This window comes from Lathamus discolor, chromosome 14 (genome assembly GCF_037157495.1).
Source record: "Lathamus discolor isolate bLatDis1 chromosome 14, bLatDis1.hap1, whole genome shotgun sequence".
NCBI classification, from domain to species: domain Eukaryota; kingdom Metazoa; phylum Chordata; class Aves; order Psittaciformes; family Psittacidae; genus Lathamus; species Lathamus discolor.
This window is the reverse complement of record NC_088897.1, coordinates 208,691-224,825: the sequence shown is the minus strand read 5'-3', so window position 1 is coordinate 224,825 and position 16,135 is coordinate 208,691.

The window sequence follows — 16,135 nt, the reverse complement described above, 5'->3', positions numbered from 1 at the left end:
GGGCCGGGTTGTCTGTGAACAAAGATGACACGAGTGGCTACCAGGTGTCCCTGGGGGGAGATCAGGTCTGCTGGGGATCACCTGGTCAAGTGTCTTTGGACATCCTGGGCAGTCCTAGTCTGGTGTCCTGCTATCCTAGACCTACAGAGCTGCCTACAGAGCACAAGTCTCTCAGGGCTCCCCAGGAGATGGGAGCTCTGCAAATGGGAGTGCAGACAAGACACTGGGCCTCAGAAAAAGGATTGGCAAGACACAAGAGAAAACATATCCCCTGCTGCTGCTGTTTCTCCTAATGAAGAGCAGGGCTTTGCCCAAGCCTGAAGGCATGGAGCAAAGGCTGAGCAAAACTCTGCTGGGGAAACTCTCTCACCGCTACAGAGCTTGTCCAAGTGCAGGAAGGCAAGGGGGGGTGTCAAGCTTATAATTTTAGTGAGTTCTGGGGGCAGAGACCTGCTGGCTGTTGCTCTTCTGAGCCTCTTTTCCTAGAAAGCCGAAAGTGATCCAGATGGGCACCATCTGAGAGGAGCTGCTGAGTTCTCTGGCTGGGGGGAGAGGGATATGCTGCCAGTCCCGGGAGGTCTGATGGGTCTCGCAATCGTTCAAGCTCTGCACCACTGCCTCTGGCCAACACTCGGGCTCTTCGGAAAGTATTTCTGAATGATTCCTAGCCATCATTCCCATTTTATTCTGTTTAAATTTTTCCTTCAAGACAATCTTGCTTGTAATTGTTCTCAGATTTAGGAAACTGGCTCTTCCTGAGGCCCAGAAAACATTGTTGCTTGTTGGGACAGTACTCTCTCTCACTGTGAGCTCCCTTGAACCACGCTTTTGCCCGGGGCTACTGCAGTGTCTCAGGACAGCCAGGGACCTCATTTTTGCTGTCAGAGTGAAGTCTGTGCTCCCACCACCAAACTTTTCTGTGCTGGGCAGAAACGTTTTGACTTCAGAAATCAACTCTGGCTTTTGGAGAGCCTTCGGCATTTCACGGTGCTGAGGAGACCCTCCAGTGCACCCCTGAGTGTCGGCTGCACAAGGGTACTCCTGCGGGTGCTTTGGGGCTGTCTGTCCATCTTCCCAGGGACAATAAGACCTCTGCTGTGTGGCTTCCCTGACAGGAGAGTGATGCAGCCACATGCAGCACCCTGAGCCTTCAGCAAACCTAAACTGAGTTTCCTGGTCTCTGATTACATCAGGAGAGGCTTTCCTTAAAAAATGCATCCTGCCAGTATCTGGCTCGAGGATCTGGGCTAAAAGAACCGATAAATGCACTGAGGGGTATTTTACTGCTGCCCTTGGTCTTCTGTCACCATGTTAAACTAGCCCACTCCACTTTTATGCTCCAGGAAGGGAACCGCTGCAAGGGGAAGTTGGACCAGTGACATCTGGATACTGGCAATCAGTCACTGTTGAGAACCTGGTGTCTGCATCAGAGGCTGGGAGTAGACCTCCTCCATCAGTCCATCTCTGAGGCAAGACACGGAGATGCCCTTGCTCTCCCTTTGAGCCTCTGCAATGGCACAATCCAGGAGCTGCCCACATTCCCCTGCAGAGCAGCAGCGACGTGCTTGTTGCATCTGCCTGAGGTTGCTGCCAGGACTTGTCCATCTGTCCTTGATTTGGCAAAACGCATGGGAAAGTGTCGTGTGGAAACAGAGCAGAAAGGTGGGGAAATGGGGACAGAGTCTGGTCTGATTTGGGGGGGGGGGGGGACTGCACAAGGGAGGGCAGCAAGAGTGTGTGCTGAAAGAGGAGCTATGGCTTGAAGGAAGATGTCAGAGCTGGTCCTGAGACTATGGCCTTGTGAATGAAATTTGCTAGGGTGCCAGATGGGAAAGCATCACAGACACAGCCAAGGAACAAAACAGACTTCTGGAAAGGCTGGGCTGGGAGAAATGTTAGGGCAAAGTCAGATGTCTGCACAGTACCCCCAGAGGTGTCCATGGAAGTCAGAACAGGAAAGGAAGAGCAGTCTGGGAACACAGGAGTCACCAACATAGCCTTGGAAAGATAAATGCTGCGGGCAGGGTACTCACTGCAGGGACTGGCTCATATCCACAGCCCTGAACAGGCACTGCTGAGAGCTGCTCCACTCCCAGTTCTGCTCACCCACAGGCACAATGAAGGGCTCAGCACGGGAAGAGGTGAGAAAGGAGTGTGGAAGGAGAGCTGGTATTATGAGAAGAACCTAAAAGTACTTGGCTTGTTTAGTCTAGGAAAGTGAAGGCTGAGAGAGAATTGGTCTATAAATACATCTGAGAGTAAACAGCTGAAGGGATAAGAGCTATTTAGGCTAAAGGACAGTGCTGGCAGAGAAGCAGATGGCTATCAGCTGGCTGTGAACATGGTTATGCTGAGAGTGAGAGGAAAGATCCCCTCCTTGCAAAAGGACCCTCTGACAGCCTCTTCTAGGGTCAGGTAGAGGCAGATCCCACAGCTTAGCAGGAACCTTCAGTCAAACACCCTTGTCAAAAATCTCACTGGATGTTCATAGCCTCATATGCCTCTGTGCCATCAGGGTGGCGATGGGAGAGGAGCCCCTTGGTGGAACCAGAGTGGGTTGGTACCTGGCAGGGTCACCTGGCAGACCACTGGGATGATGCTCAGAGCCCCAGATGCTGTCACGGAACAGATGCCCCCATGCCCATCACTGGTGTGAGCTGTGAAGGTGACAGACACGTCAGTTCACCAAGCAGCTGTGGGGCTGGGAAGCTTGTGGTTCACTGGGAACGTAAAAAAACCCCACACTGGTGCAGATCCAGTTTGGCCCTGCCCCGGGTTAAAAAAACAAACAAACATGAAATTTCTGGTGAACTAGAAACCCTGGCGCCTGGCCAGCACTGCAAATAGCCTGACTGGTTTCAAGATGGAGCTCGAAAAATTTATAAGGAGGATTACCCGAGTGGCTGCCCCTGGTAGCAGGGGATGGGAATGCGTCCCTCAGGGGTGCTTCCCAGGCTGGCGTTTGACCTGTGGCTGCAGTCTGGTGCACGAGGACACGGATTTCCTGCCACCGCCAGGCTGGCCACGTCGGTGTGGGGCCGCTTCCTTCCTCCTGTTCTGCCTTGCCCCACTCCATGGCTGCAGGGACTGCCCTTGGGAAATCATTGTGTGGAAAGCAGAGGGGAAGAACAGGTGTGCCAGTCCTGACTGTGCTGCCGGAAAGATGATGCTGCAGGCAGATGTTGTAGCTAATGTAGCTGATGCTCAGGAGGGGCTCAGGGCTGGTATCTGCAGGTGATGCTCACCATACAAGGGTGATACTCAAGGATACCTTGCACACTGCTCTCACTCTCCTTGGTCCCATTTTGTCCTCCAGCTCCTTCCTTCCATCACACTTTGCTGTGCTTGCAGCCTCTGCCATTCTGTTTCCCTTTCCCATGTGGTCCTTCCCTTGATGTGCTGACTCAGACTTTCACCACCAGATACCCCCTTGTCAGAGCACTGACTGTGTGCTGGGGGGACAGTGCTATTTCCACCCTATATCCCCCCCCCAAGCCCTTTTCCAGGGCATATGTTCCCCTATTACACATGCTCCTTTCCTCCCAGTTGATAAAAGCTTCAGTGAGGTCAGACCCTCACAGCCATTCCCTGCCTATGGGAATGTTGCACTGCATTTGTGGCTCCCAGCAGGCTTTCGGTGGGGATGCCACAGTCCCAGGTACTGATTTTTTTCCCAAAGGGGTTAGTGCCAGCACCCCAGGGCTAGCACTCACTTTTTCTAGGCCACAGGCTGCCCAGAGAAGCTGTGGCTGCCCCATCCCTGGCAGTGTTCAAGGCGAGGTTGGAAGGGGCTTGGAGCAACCTGCTCTAGCGGAAGGTGTCCCTTGCCCATGGCAGGGGGGTTGGAACTGGATGAGCTTTAAGGTCCCTTCCAACACAAACCAGCCTGTGAGCCTATGATCTTTACTCCCTCTTCCAGCTTTTTGGTGTTCTTCAGGCTTCGTTCCTCACAAATCATAATCACCCTTCACCACTGCAAGATCTCTCCAGGCATCCTTCTTTGATCCCTGGTGCTCAGCCCATCCAGATGCATGTCAGGAGCAGAGAGCAGGTCCTCCCCTCCGGTGGTGCTGGGGCATGATGTGTAACGTGACATGCACATCTGGCACAAGTGCAGCCACCTTTCAGCAGCAAGCCCCAAGGAAGAAGCTACACATCCCGGGGGCTCGCGGTCATGCCAAGGGGATTCCCACCCAGCTTTGCCACTCGTAGCTTTGTCAGTGTGACCCTAATGCTTCATGTTTCTTAACAATTTCCTCTTCCATCCCAGCTTTCCCCTTCCCCATCCACTGATTCTCAGTGGAAGCAGGAATGAGCTCCAGCAATGCTCTTGGCTGGGCAGTTGCGATAGCTGTAGTAAAGTTCCTGAAAAGAGATGAGAAGGACTGCTTGCACCCGAGGGACTCGGGGCCTCCTTCCAGCTGGTTGGGCTTTAAGCAGGTTACAGTTCTGGGAAATGAGGCCCTTTTAAAGTGTCAAGTAAACGATGCTTTGGCGTTCTCAGAACACATAAGATGTAAACCTGCTACCCGAGCACGGCACACGCCTGTCCCCGTAACGTCATCGCTTTCAGACCCCCCAGGGAACCCTCTTTGGGATGGGCCCTGCCTGTCTTGGATTCACAGCTCCACAGAGCTCCCAGACACAGTAATACACAGAAAGATTTCATCTCCTGTGTGGAAGTAAAGAAAGATTTTATCTCCCATCAGTACTCAAGCTGCCAGTGGCCTGTGACCATGCCCTTCCTTCCCTGGAGGACCTTCAAAATGCCCCATGCCTGCATGATGCAAGCCAGCTAATATTCAGCCCAGGCAGCAGAAAGCAGGGTGGGAAAGGATTGCATCTGGGGTTTTGAGTCACTAGTCACTCCTGCCTCTTGCACCAGCCTCCCAGTGGGCTCTGCAAGCCCTGTCAGGGTCCAACCCTCCATGCAGTGTGTCAGTCACCATTGGATGGCACCAGACACCCTGACACCATGCCCCAGGCTGCTCAGGCACCCTCAGCTTCACGGCCCAGCTTTAAGCCTTCTCTGGCTTTATGCACCACAGGGCTTTAGCAACACCAGCAGCACTGGTGGGTGTCTTGCTCCACAGCACCCATGACCTGCTTGGCCTGGGGACCCACGGGGCAGTATCACTGTGCTGTGGGTAACCCCCTAACCTCCCCACTCAGGGTACCATCCCAGATACCTGAGTGCTGGGACAGTTGTGTCTGCTCAGCCCAGTACTCAGACTCACAGCCCTGTTTTGTCTGTCTGAGGCAGCTCTGCTGTATCCAATTAGGGGCTGCGCTGCATCTTGCCTGCTTGTGAAAGCAGCCAGGGCTTGGTCCCCTTGGTGCCTAAGGCTTCACCTCAGTGCTTTGCTGCCCAGGTTTCTGCCCTGGGGCCAGGCACAGTGGCTTGAACCACCCTTGAAGCCATACAGCCAGGGCACTGCCAGGTGAAGGTTGAAGCTGGGGACAGGTGAGTTCTGCACCATGGGCCACCTCGGGGGGCGGCAAGGGCACAGCCCTGCCCCGGCAGTACCCACTTCTACAAAAGCTTCAGCCTTGCTCCTGGGTCAAGATCCCACCCTGTCCTGGCCCCTCAAGTATCAGTGGTCTGTGCGCTGGGGATGTGAACAGCAGTGCTCAGCACTTGCTTTTGTGCATGCTTGAGGTCTGTGCCATCCCCTGCCATGGCTCTTCCCTGGGACAGGGCAGCTCCTGTCCCCACATGCCCGGAGATCAGGCACAGAGGCCACGATCTGCTGATGCTCACAGCTCTTAAACCTGTCAATGCCCAGGCTGTGCATGCAACACCTCTCTGCTCAGGGAAGTTTTCTGGCTGCTTGATGCCAACCCACTTTCATTGTGTGCTAAGATGCAAAATATTTTAATCCACACTTCTCTTTCGTGTTTCTTTTCTTTCCCATGCTAGATTCCTAGAAGACAGGGAATTTATGGTGTGAGTCTGCTCCAGCCGCACAGGAGCCTCAGCCAAGGTCAACACCACGAGACAGGCAGCTCCTGCCAAGGGGGGAAAGAGCGATCACTTAGTGCTTTGCGGAGGAGGAAATCAAACCAAAACCCTTCCAAAAAAATCCAGATATAAAACACCCCTCACCCAAAATCCTACGGTGGAAAAGACCAAAAGCCGTAAGGACTGTGCCTGCACTGTTTCCCCTGCCTGGCCCCAGCCTGGCCCTGCTTTGCCTCTGCCTCAGCCCTGTCCCCTGGCACTGGGAGGGCAGCGAGTGGGAATGCAGCCAGTGGCACAGGGTTGTCACTGGCACCATGCTCAGCTCCACCACTTGTCTGGAGATCATGTCTGACCAGGCTGCTTAGGCCAGCTTGTTGATACCCAGTTTCCAGGCTACCTTTTTTATTTAGGGGCCATTCCTGTGCGGCTGTTTGGTTTAGCATCGCTCGCCAGCATCCTTCCCCACATGCCTCTGCCTGGCACTGAGAGACGCTGTTCTGACACCCGCCCTGTGCGCAAGGGCCAGAGATTTTGACTTCTCGTGGTTCGCATGTTCCCAGCCTGGTCTTGGCAGTCGTAGGGAATCCAAGCCATTTCATCACATTGGATAGTGTGCTTTGTGGTGTTCTCCAGCAAATTACCTCTGTGCTCTTCCTGGCGTGTTTGTGTGTCTGTTAGCACCCATGCTCTGCCACACGGGCCTGTGCACACATCTGTGGGGCTGCAGCCAGGACAGATGCCATGGCACTGCCCACTGGTGAGGAAGAGAGGGAACAGAGCATCAGTGCATGGCATGAGTGGCTCTGGGGATCAGGATGGGGCTTGCAAAGCCTTGGCAAGGCAGATGTGCTGGTCCTTTTAAAGACATAAAGCAGCTACAGAGAAGAAGGGAACAGTCTGTTCATCTCGCTTGTGGCAGGCAGGACATCAAATGGGCTTAAGTTATAGTGGGGGAAATTCAGGGTAAACACTGGGAAAAGCTATCTGAGCAAAGCAGCCGGCGCAGATCTGCCAGTGTGGAAGTGGCCAGCCCTGGAGCTGGGGCAGAGCACGCAGGAGCCCTCCCAGACTCTGTGTCATCCCTCTCAGATCACATGGGCAACCCTGGGCACCAGCTCTGCCCACATCCCAGCCTGGACCAAGCTCTCTGTTCTCTCTCCGTCTCTGCTCTGCCCACGTTTTTACTCTGTCAATCCTTCCCCTCACCCCAGGAGCTGTGATGGGGTCCCTATCCCAGCCAGGGAGCTGCTGGAGATGCCATTGCCCACGGGGAGGTGACGGGGTGTGGGACGAGGTCGGCTGGGGAAACAGAGGTCCCACGGCCAGACAAGCGGTGTCTGATCCCATGCGGTGAGTGAGGCTAACTGCTGGCATCACACACTAATCCCAGTTCTCCTGCCTGCCTGCCTTTACCCCTTTGCTGATGTCAAACCCTGGATTTCCATCCTGGTCTTAGGCATGACCTACACAGTGGCCTGAAGCCACTCTTCATCCCTCACATCTTCATTGTTGGGAAGGCAAAGCCTTGCTGAGGCACGGCTAGCCCCAGCTCAGCCCCACGGGGTGTGGAGCCTTAGACATTTCTGTGCCTTCCACATCTGCTTGCTCAGGACCCCTGTCACCACCAGGAGGGACTCAGTCAGGTGGAGCTCACAGCTTGGTGACCCCCTGAGTGCCCCCAGCCCTTGCAGGGGATTCCTGCCCAGGACAGGGTGCTCTGGTGAGACCTCCCCTGCAGTCCTGATCCAGCTCTGGGGCAGCAGCACAAGAGGGACGTGGAGCTGTTGGAGTGAGGCCAGAGGAGGTCATGGAGATGCTGCAAGGGCTGGAGCAGCTCTGCTCTGGAGCCAGGCTGGGAGAGCTGGGCTGGGCCAGCCTGGAGAAGAGAAGGCTCCTGAAGGGGAGACCTGAGAGCAGCTCCAGTGCCTAAAGGGGCTGCAGGGAACCTGGAGAGGGGCTTGGGACAAGGGCCTGTAGGGACAGGCCAAGGGGAATGGCTTGAACCTGCCCGAGGGCAGGCTCAGACGAGCTCTTAGGCACAAGCTCTTCCCTGTGAGGGTGCTGAGGCGCTGGCACAGGGTGCCCAGAGAAGCTGTGGCTGCCCCATCCCTGGCAGTGCTCAAGGCCAGGTTGGACACAGGGGCTTGGAGCAAGCTGCTCCAGTGGAAGGTGTCCCTGTCCATGGCAGGGGGTTGGAACTGGATGAGCTTTAAGGTTCATTCCAAAGCAGATCATTCTGTAATTCTATGATTCTGAGAGCCCTGGGTTACCCAGACTCTTAGTGTGAAAGCTACACCAAACTAATGACCAGTGATGGAACTGTCCTCTGGCCATGGGTCTGCTGGGGATACAAGGGATGCTGCAGGGACATCTGTGCAGATCTCAGCAGACAAAGGTGAAGCAGATGAGCAAAACCATGGTCTGGGTACAACATGCCACTTGTAGGTCTGCCCTGCACCCAGGGACACCCCGTGCTCAGGACAGTCTGTACCCATGGGCTGGTGCCAGCCTGTCCTCTGCACCTTATCCAGAGGAAAAGGTGTTTCCTGCGGGTGTCCTGCCCTTTGGCTGCTGGCTGCCACAGTGACTTGTGCAGCTGGTTTCCTCTCCCAGCCCCTTGCACCTCTCCCTCCTGCTTCCACCTTTCCTTGGCAGGGAAGGGTGTGAAATACCCAGTTTATCGCGGCCGCATCCACCAGTGATTGCTGTGCTTCTTGTGTGCAGGCGCCTTCCTGCTCCACACTACCCAGGCCACAGAGCTGGCAGGACCAAGGTCGTGGGTCTCCAGCCAGGTCACAGCCCACCTCGAGATGCCCCATGTGTGTGGGGTGGGGATGATGATTGACCCTCCCCAGTTGACAGCTCAGCACAAAAGGGCAGGTCTGGTGGCATCCATACACCACCCATCTGTGGTCCCTTGTCCCAGGAGCTACTGTTGGTAGTCTTGTGGTAACTGCTCATCATCATCATGACTGCCCAGCAACTGCATCAGGACAGCCAAGGAGGGGAAGGCAGAAATTTCCAGCAGCAAGATTCATGCAGTCTTGAAACAATTCATTAAGGGAAAAAGGAGTTTGTGGTTAAAAGTTTGGTGTCTAAGAAAGACATTGGCTTCTGCTCCCGCCTCTGCCACACTTCAGTCCCAGGCAAGTCACACGAAATCCTAGGGGAAGCTCTGGAGCAAACTGCTCCCCACTGCTTTGGTCTGCAACGGGGCTGGTTAGACCAGTGCTGTCCAAGCCACTTGGCCATTTGGGGTGACAAAATCCCCTTACTCTTGTCCTAGACTGAGGAAGGGACTATTGCCTGTGTTTATTCTGTTTGACTTCCGAAGCTGACTGATGTCTCCCTATTTAAGGCCCCCTCAGCTTGGCTCCATTTAAGGGGCTTAGGAAGAATTGAACATTGCTGGAATTCTTCTCTTGCTAAATTTAAACATTCATTACTTTAAATTCTAATCCCCTGAGATTATCCCATTGGAGAAAGCAATGTAAAGCAACGGGGGAGAGAACAGCATGTCTTCTTGCCCATTGCACTAGTCAATGGGTGTCTTTTTTGGGGGGGAAATGTGAAAATGCCAATACAAGCTTCTCCAAACCTAGCTTGATTTTTACACCTTGGCGTGGATTCTCAAACAAGCCAAATCTGAAGTCTCTTGCTCCAGCTGGTTTTGAGTCGTACATGTCCAAAGTGTCTTTGTGGAGCACGAGGGGAAATGTGTATTTTTCCATGTGTGTGACTCAGAAATGACTGAACCCAGTTGGTTCCAATTTCTTGAAAAATCCGCTTTGGCTTGAGCCCAAGAATGGAAAATTTCAACCAAAAAAAGAGTTTATTTGAGCTCTAAATAACATTTAAAAAGGTTTAGAAGGGAAACTGGATTTCAACCATCACTATGGCAATCACTTTTCACAGCCTTCTGGCAGCAACAGCAGAGCAGTAGTGAAAGTAATTCCCAAGGAAAATTCACTAGGATCCCATGGGCAGATTGGGATTCAGCTGCAGATGCTTCGTACCAGCCGTTCACTAGCAGGACGGAGATCAGCCCTTGGGACAGCAAAGGAACAGGAGTGCTTAGGTCCAAAATGCATGGATGATGGAGGTCAGCCTCAGGCCTTGGCACTGACCGAGAGCAGGGCAAGTGCTTTCAGACAAAGACACCACCCTGCCCAGGGAGATGTTTCTCTCTCTTCCCTGGGTTGTGCCTTTGCTGCAATCTGCCTTGCTCGGCTGGGCAAGATTTATTCCCTGAGAAGTGCCTGAATAATTTCAAGCCACAATTAATTAAAGACCGCTGCAATCTGCTTGCAAACAGGAAGCAAGGCAGAGAAAATGGCATAATCTCTACAAAACTGATGTGTTGTGAATTATCTCTAATCAGACTAACAATGATAGATGCACTCCCTCAGTGGCTTTCATCTGAAAGCTTATTACGCTGATCATTGTGAAGGCCCTACGCTGGATTAGGATGAGATGGACCAGCTGATAGACTGGGTTTCTCCTGCATTTCAAGGATGCTGGATCTCATCACAGAGATGCTGTCCAACTTGGCCCTAGTCACACTAGTAAATCAATGGCCGGGATATAACCGGCAATGTGGCTCCCTGGCTCTGATGAAGGGAGGCTGGCAGGTTTCCCTCAAAAAAGCAGACTGTTTATAATTGTGGAAAAAAGCTCCATTAATTGGAAAGAAAGCTGAAACTGCATTGCTCACGAAAGTGCTCAGGACATTGTAGTAAGGCACAGAGCTGCAGGCTGGGAGGGATCTCTGGTGCCTTCCATCCAACCTCCTCCTCAGAGCAGGGCTAGCCCCAAGAAGAGACCAGGTGGCTTTGGGCTTTGTCCAGGCTGTTTGTGAACATCTCCAAAGAGGATTTTCACCCTCACTGTGAAAATCTTTTTCTGCATGTCACTCTGGATTTTCCTTTGCCACAACTCATTCTTGTTTCCCCTGGATCATTTGCCACGCACTTCTGACAGGAGTCTGGTTTTGCCTTCATAACTCATTAGGTGGTTGAAGACAAAACCACCATTAGGTTATGAAGGCAAAACTATAAATTTTATAATCACTTGCCTGAAAAAACCCACCTCCCTCAGCCTTCCCTCATGCATCAAGTGCTCCAGCCCCTTATGATTTTTGTGAGCACTGGACTCACTCCAGCGTGTCACTTTCTTATAGTCATCCCAACCCAAATGCAACACTAGGTCCCACCAAGATCTAATCTGGCCCAAATCTGTGAAGGTTCAAACCACTGTGACTCTGCCCCGCCAGTGTCACCTCCTGATGTCCACAGGTTTCTGCTCACAGCAAGTGTTATCAACCAAGGCCACAGCTCAAGGGGAGGAAAGGCTGGGCAGGTGCTTGAGTTAAGGAAAGGACAATGCTGTGCTCATCAAGCCATATGCCTGAGGCCAAAGCTATGGAGACAAGTGCTGTGTGGCAGGAGCCCACATAGCTCATTACAGGACATACGGTATGGGATGTGGCTGTGGTGAAGGGTGCACACAGGGGATGATGAGTGAGAGGCATGGGATGACCCCTGTGATGGGGAGGGCCGTGCGGAAACCTAATCTATCAGTGTGGATATGCTAGAAACCTGCTTAGATGAAAAGGCTTTGAGGGTCGATGTAGTTGAGATTTGAATGACTTTGGCTGCAGGCTCTGCTTTGGGAGAAGGAGAAATATCTCCAGGACTCTGTAGAGAAACAGGCACCTCCAGAGCACTGTGCTGCTTCCAGAGCGGGATCTGCAGCTTGTAAAAAGCTGTCTGTGGATTGAAGCATTGCATGGTCATGGTGGTGCTCAAGTATTTCTGGGTCAACTCAGGGGTTTCCCATGCTGGAGTCAGTGCAGCTATCATGGAGGAGATGTGACAGGCAGGATGCGGTGTTTGTCTCCATCCCCTGGGGACCCATTGCAGAGGGACCCTGTGGATAAGCTGGGCTTCTCCTGACATGAGCCTATGGAGCAAGACAGCAGTGTGGCCTGGGGTTTACTCACGTCAGTGGTACTCAAGTCCTTTTTAGGCACCAGAGCAATCAGTCTGGATATGTCCCTTAATCACAACTGCACATAAATATTGCTGTCACAGTGGGAGCCTTTCACTTCCAGATATAGGTTGAAGAGCAAGTGCTACCAACTATTCTGGGATGTGGCAGCTGGTAAATGGCTCCAGAATTTACTATTTTAGACTTGGTCTTTGCTGTTGGGGAGACACGAGAGAAGTCAGCTGCAGAACATGCACAGTGACCACATAGGCTTCATCTGAAACAAACTGCAGAATAACCTCTGCCAGATTAGTGTTGCAGCTGGAATATTTCTCTTTCCTGTACTGGGGGAAGTTTAGGGACCCAACCACTGAACTCATCAGAACTGAAGAGCTCAGAAGCTGAATGTGGCAGAGGACAGCAGGGACCCCTTGCAGTAGTGGCTTGCCCACCAAAAATCATAGTAAGAACGAACAGCTTAAAGAGACCAGACAGATCTTCAGGGAAAATTGGGTCTGAGGACCTGGAAGTGCCAGGCATAAATGAGAATTGCCAGAAGTCAAGCTGAGCTGGACCTTGCAAAGGCAGATCAAACAAATAGCAGAAGACTCTCTAGCTAAGTCAATAAAGAGAAGTGGTCAGAATGCAGGGAGAGGAGTGGAGATTAATCTCAGGATGGCCCCCATCCTAAACGCATTGCATTTCTGGTGAAGTCAGTGGTGTACCCATTATGAGGTGGCTTATGGAGATGTCCCCAGGAAACCAAACCCAGTGGTGGCATCAGCCCAGGGGAGCACACCTACAGGAATGGGCTGCAACTCAACGCAGCTCCCATGGGGATAGGTCAGTGTGGACTGGGGAGGGCCAGCAAGGTTGAGGGGGTTCATCAGCCACCCCCAGATCTGAGACAGGTCTCCCTGGAGCTCTATGACCCTCCCGTCACCGTGAGAAGCTTTCTCAGGGCAGCACCTTCTGCAGGTGGTGCAAAGGGCAGAATTCTCACTGGGAGATGAGCAGGGAGGATTTTTAGCATATTTTCTCAGTTGAGAAATGCAATTAGGGGAAAAGCTGGGGCAGGAGAGCAGCACAGTGGGATGTTGGCTAATTGCACATGACTATGTGACAGCAGCAGGTACAGGAAGAGTCAGGGCAGAGGGAAACAGCAGTGAATTGTATCAGGGGTTTGTGTGGAGCTGTTCTGGAAGGTGTAATGTCTGACTTAAGACAAGAGCTCTGCACTCCATCAGACATGGATGGGGCCACCAAGAAAGAGATTGCTCCCCCCAAAGACTCAGGAGACTGGAGGATCATGGCTTATTGCAGAGGATAGGGGAGATCAGACTCTGATCTGATCACAGCAGCAGGCAGGTGGGCTCTGCAGCTGTTGGAGGATGCTGGCGGAAGGGGCAGAGAAGGGTTGAAGCTGGTGAAGAACACCTCTCTGCTCCCTCAGGACTAGGGGCAAGGAGTGGAACAGACCTTCCAGGAGAGCAGTGGGAATAGGGAGGACCATAAGATGGAGTGAGCTTGGTTTATGAGATACTGATGCTGCTGGGAGGCAGCAAGGTCTGGGCCATGAGACTGTGGTCCTTATAGTGTGAATACTAAATCCACAGGAACTACAGTTTTTAGAGGTTTTAGTAGTGTGGATTTTACCCGTAGGACACATGGAGGATGTGGAAACACTGACCTGGAGGAGCCATTCTGAAGGAGCCAGCCAGTAATGAATTTTAACTGTTAAGGCAATAAACAGGGATACTTGCACGTCCTCGGGAAATTCAGGCATTGCCAGGAGCAATGTACATGCTGAGAGGAGGAAATTTCTTTTCATTGTGCAGCAGGAGGCTGAATCCTGGCTCTAGTTGTAAAGGAGGAGGACCAGGAGGTGCAATCTGCCCCTTCTCCTCTTGGACCAGGCTCAGCTTAGCTCTGTCCCCAGCCCTCAGCTCTGTCCTTCCAGCACCCCAGCAGGGCTTTTCAGTTTAGCAAGACCCTCACTGCACTCCCACCACAGCTCTGCTGTGGGACTTGACCCTGAAGTCTTCAGCCCTTACCAGAGCAGAGCTTGCACCAGGGTCCAGGCTTAGTCCCATATGGCCCTGTGCACATGCACATTGCCTCCAAGGAATGTGCTTGCTGAGTGGAAACTGTGTCATCGGAGAACTATTCCATATTTTTGTTCATTCGCATTCCCCAAATGAAAAATGAATCGTAATGTCTCATAAATAAGGGGCTAAGTTTCTCATTTACATACTTCTGTGGTTGTTGGAGCAGGGGGGGCTGTGGCCCTGCCAACCATGTCCTAAGCCTTCCCCTCATGCACCTTCACTCCTGCTGGCAGCTGCCTGCACTGCCGGGAACATGGTGCCCTGAGACCTGTGTGCTCAGACGGGCTCTGCATCTCTTAGGTCACCCTGACTCCTTCCAAGCACCTTGTGCAGCCACAGTCTGCTGGTGCAAGCGTGATGGGGAAAGCATGGGTCTGTGGGAGCCTCAGAGGAATCCCAGCCCCAAGAAGGTTTTGGGAATTCAAAGAGGGGTTTGCAGAGGCCTGGAAGGTGTGATGGAGAGGGGAAACCCCACAGCCTGACTCTGGTGACGGGGCACTGGGGTGATGACAGACAGCAGCTATGGAAGGGGTGGCTGGAGAAGCACGAGTGGAAGAGGGTAGGGAACTGTAGGGGAGAAGGAGGTGAGTGAAGGGAAAAGGGAAGATGGGACAGGCAGGCACAGCCCAAAGCAGGAGGCAGATGAGCACAGGCTGATGTGGCTCTGCCTTCGCACTGGAAACATATGGCTGTCCCATGGCTCCCTCCTGGGGCACAGCCAGCCACTCTGCCTTTGCTCACCATGCCCAGTTGCACCACCACTCCATCTTCGCCCCTCACCCTGACCCTCTTTCCATGCTCCATGGCCAGGGCCAATTTGCAATTTGCCTTCTCCCTCCTGCTTGCTTTCCCAGTGGGGACTCTGCACCCTTAGGGTTGGATGTGGCACCCTTGCCAAGTGCCTTCTCTTGAGGCACTTGATATTGAGCAACGTGGGGAGAGGAGCAGGATCTTTGGGCATCCCTTGTGGATCTCCCAAAAGTGTTCATAGCCAGGTGTGTTGGGACTTACACTGGGGGCATGTTTTCCTTCCAGTTCCTCCAAAGAGATCTGTAGGTTCTCAAGGGGGTCCAGTTGGTGCAGGGCAGCAGGACCCTTTCTGGGTGCACAGCGGGACCATCCCAGGGCATGCCAGGGCTGAGAGCCCTTCGGGACTGGGAAATGCATCTCCCCTTTGGCATGCTGCTGGCAGCAAGCTGTGCACTCTAGGGGCCTGAGCTTGTCCTGGTGCACACCTGGGCTTGGGCATGGATGGTTTTGATAGGTGGAGATGCTGCACAGATGCCAGCTGTGGCCACAACTGTCTTCTGGACCTGGTTTGGAGTTTCAGGTGGGACACTGTCTCCCGGGGTGGGGTGGGGGGTCTGGTTTGTGCCACCCAAGGGTTAATGGCTATAAACTGTGCTGCTAAAGCCATCTTCTGGTTTCAATTTAACTTTGTATTTGCGTGTGGATTAGTCTCAAGGATGTTCATGTTCACTTAATAATCTCCTCACTTAGGCACTGCAGAGACGAGCGCCTAGCTGCCAGAGCCAGGGGAGGAAGTGGAATGTTTTACACTTGTCTCCCTGAAGGTGACCCCACTTTCCCAGGCCTCAGCAAGCAAAGACACCTGGCCATGAAGCCATTAACAGTGATCAAGGGGCAGACATGAGCTTGGCAGACCCCTCATGCAAGAGTTCAGGAGAGATGCACCCTTGAGCATCTCACTCTTCCAAGGGTACATCAAGAGTAAGGGACATGGGGTGGCCACTGTCTCCCTGCCATCCTGCAGACCTCTATCCAGCAGATCATGATAGGATTCCCTGAGCCCTGGCAATGCCATGTGCAAGGTGGTGATTATTCACTCAAATCCACTGGGAGAGGATCAAGCCAACCCTACTAAGCCGAGGGCAGCCCAATGCCAGCATTGCTTATGCTGTCTGCCTGGCCCAGGCACACAGAGCCCAGGTCTTTGCTTTGGCTTCTGGCTGTTCCTCTCTTGTCAGACTTCAGAGTTGTGCTGAAAAAAAATGTTTTTGGAGAGGGAGCAAGTGTGTCCTGCAAAGTTGTCTAAACATAGCACAGGGGAACAGGA